Raw genomic sequence first — 3,562 nt, forward strand, 5'->3', positions numbered from 1 at the left:
TGCTAAAAGTCAATATTTGAAACCATTATGTAGTATTTTGTACCGAATATTGCTCAGCTGGTCTGCAGCAATCTCTCAAGATCTCTTAAGCCAAAAAGGGAAAAACTAACGCAGGTAAAGTCTTTTTCTACCACTGCGCCCTCTTTTGGGGACGACAAGTAATTACACCTCTTAAATGACGAGGTTTTAGTAGCTCCATATCTCATATGGGTTACAATAGCATATGCTTCAATCAGGCTCTAAATCTCTGGTTTCCAGCTACCATTCAATCATACGCTAATTTTATGTTATAGTTCGCCTACAGATTTATACTTCTATCATTACCACTTAGTTATGCCATTTACTTATTAACTGTCATTGTATCAGTGGCGATTTCTCTAAGACTAAAATGTCAAAAATTAAATGGTCAAATATGTACAGTTGTGTTAACATTGCATTGACTACAAATGCGTTAGAACACGTTCATCTTGAAGACGAGTTCGTTCAGAATCAGCTACTTATTACAAATCGACTGACTTGATTTTGTTAACTCCCGTAGCGTGAATGCATTTGCCCGTAGAAGCTGAGCGTCTCTTCACTTCAATGGGGCTGCATGGAACGGTTTTTTTCACTGCTTCGAAACTCGCCGGTCATTGGATAAATGCCACGATTTTGTCCCGCCCCCGGACGCTGAGCGTCTCTGGGGGTGAATGGAGCTGTGGGCGGGTCTGGACGCTGAGCTTCTGCAAGATGATTGGAGGATCAGTCGAAAGGCTGAACCCCATTTTGATTGACAGCTATTTTGAGATCTACACGTCACTTAATCACTGGGAGCTTCAGTCCCATCGCGGATTTTGCGAGTGAAGTCGAAAGACAAACTGCAACCCATTTCTTGGTATTTGCTTGGTGAAATTACTTGACCATTTCCGTTGTTCACTGTGTAAATAATACACACTCATAGTATTTGTTTCAGGACACTGGTCAAGTCCCTGGAAAAGACGCCTACTCGGTACGATAGGATCACAGGCCATTTTCTTGAAAAGGAACGGAGGGCAGAATTTATGTATAAATAAATTGACAAATTTTATGATGTAAGCCGACAACAAGCTTCCCCTCTTTGAAAGACCAGCAGCTGCCACTGCATTGTATGTGTTATGTTTTGTAAGTTTAAGAAACATTACAACGATTCAAAACTTAGCGCTGTGGTTTTAATTACCTCGGTGAGAAAAATAATCGGCTTTATGTACTTACCCCAACAGAAAGGGACTGATATGTTATGAATTAGGTTTTTTGAAACAATTTAGCCTAACCAAACAACTAAATGTTGGTGGTGCCTCATTAAGCTATTAATTATTAAAAAAAAAAAAAATTAAATGCAAATCTCTCTTTTACGCTACAATAATGACCACTTCCCATACCCATAAAGAGACCAAAAAGCCATAAGGTAACCAAGTCAGCCAGTAGTCGAACCTAGACTGACCTGATTTTTGATGCTGCATTTCAGTGAGCAATGACGCAACGAGTTCATATTTTGTTTTGCCTTCAAGTGTTTCAGCTCATGTACTCTTTTCTATATTATGTGTTGCTTTTAAACCATCACAGACTCAGTTTATTTAAAACGTTCATCTCAGCCTTTAGGACGAACTGAAAAAAACTGTCTTTGTAACACTGACAGACTGACTTAAGTGTTGATGCTGCATTTTAAAAGGGAATGTTGTGAATATCAGCTGTTCATCTTTTACCAAGCAGTTCACTTAATAAACCATGAAAAGGTCACGTAACGACACAAAAAAGTGGTTTTAAAAATCCGAGACATTACAAATTTACAAACAAAGCAGCTCTGTGAAACAAGAACTAAAATTATGATGCATGTAATTCAACATAAAATATGTGGGTATTAATATCTAAAACTCAGTGCATTATTAGGCTGCACATAAATATAGATTTAAACTGTCCTCTATTTACTACAGTCTGTTTGCAACAGCTGGGCGTACAACTAGTTGGTGTGGAGAACATGTTACACATATAGTGTGCTATTATTTCAAGCTGATCAAGTACATGATATTTCACTTAGAAATATCTCACAAAGTACAAATTCTTCAACTTTCTAAATAAACCATGTAGTACGGGACATTACCGCTTACCTAATGCAGTAAGAAGCAACTCGCCCGAACAGGGACTTGAACCCTGGACCCTGATGCTCTACCGACTGAGCTATCCAGGCTCTGCAAGCTGCTTTAATCCTCACAAGGACGTGACATAAATTACAAACTTTAACATACGTTGTTTTGTAAAACTTCAATTAATATAAAAAGGTTTTATTGCCAAAAGTATTTCCTCATCTGCCTTCACATGCATATGAACTTCAGTGAAATCCCATTCTTAATCCAAAGGGTTTAATATGATGTCGGCCCACCCTTTGCAGCTATAACAGCTTCAACTCTTCTGAAAAGGCGTTCCACTTCTTAGTGCTACATACAGTACATCAGTTGTATTCCACACAGATCAGCATGCAATGAAACTTTCCAACGCAATATTAACTGTATTCATATTATTCAATCTTGTGGACGATTGAATAGCCTACAACAAGCACAAACAGGGTTTGAGTTCTTAATAAATAATGCAGTCAGTTTAAAACCCAACAAGAAGGCTGTACCTAATACACTCATACCAGAGAAAAAAACACACCCTAACACGCTAGTGCCATTACAGTGCTAAGAATGGTCCACCCAAAAAACATAATTTGGTCAGTTGGAGATCTCATATGGGGCTCCCTTTCGATTGATATATGATTTACAGCCTAGTGACAAAGTGTACAGTGCAGCAAATGGGTTAGAGTCAGTACATTTACCATACATAATAATGTGAAAAGATTCAGGAGTTCGTACAAATATTAGTTCGTGTGGGGCGGGAGTGGTGTCAACAGTGTCCAAGTTAGACAGAATGGTTTAGCAGTCTACGGCACTGTATTCAGTATGCAGTATTCGCCGAAGGGGTGGGTTCAAATCCCACTTCTGATAGCTCATGCTTTATACAAATTTACGTCTTTAACCCTCTACCATACATAACAATGTGAAAAGATTTAGCAGTTTGAGCAAATCTTAGTCGGTGTGGGCGAAAGTGGTATCAATGAAATCCCAGCTAGTCAGGATGGCCGAGCGGTCTAAGGCGCTGCGTTCAGGTCGCAGTCTCCCCTGGAGGCGTGGGTTCGAATCCCACTTCTGACAGCTCATGCTTTATACAAATTACCTCATCTTTAACCCTCTACCATACATAATAATGTGAAAAGATACAAAAGTTCGTACAAATCTTAGTCCTAGTTAGTCTTAGTTTTTTATTATTTCAAATGCCATTCATAATTTATAATCACTGATTTGTGAGATATCAGCAGTAGTAGATCATGTTTAACTGGTTTAATATTGTTTAAGCGCTGATTATCGGCTGTTTTTCGTGAGTATGTTGGGCGTTTTTCCATGCATTTTGGCGGACTTTGAAATGCGCAATCTGGCAACCCTGGCTGAAGCGTTCATTCATATTTTGGAGCGATGTATGTTTGTATGCTAGAATATAAATAACATCTTTT

The 3,562-nt window shown here is 38.7% G+C and overlaps 1 non-coding gene across 1 annotated transcript; it reads left to right on the forward strand.

The window, feature by feature from the left end:
* The first annotated feature begins 3,123 nt into the window (after window positions 1-3,123).
* On the forward strand, window positions 3,124-3,206 carry trnal-cag (transfer RNA leucine (anticodon CAG)). Its single transcript has one exon. It is a non-coding gene; the product is annotated as a tRNA-Leu (tRNA).
* The last annotated feature ends 356 nt before the right edge of the window (window positions 3,207-3,562 follow it).

Source organism: Trichomycterus rosablanca, chromosome 10 (genome assembly GCF_030014385.1).
Source record: "Trichomycterus rosablanca isolate fTriRos1 chromosome 10, fTriRos1.hap1, whole genome shotgun sequence".
Taxonomy (NCBI): domain Eukaryota; kingdom Metazoa; phylum Chordata; class Actinopteri; order Siluriformes; family Trichomycteridae; genus Trichomycterus; species Trichomycterus rosablanca.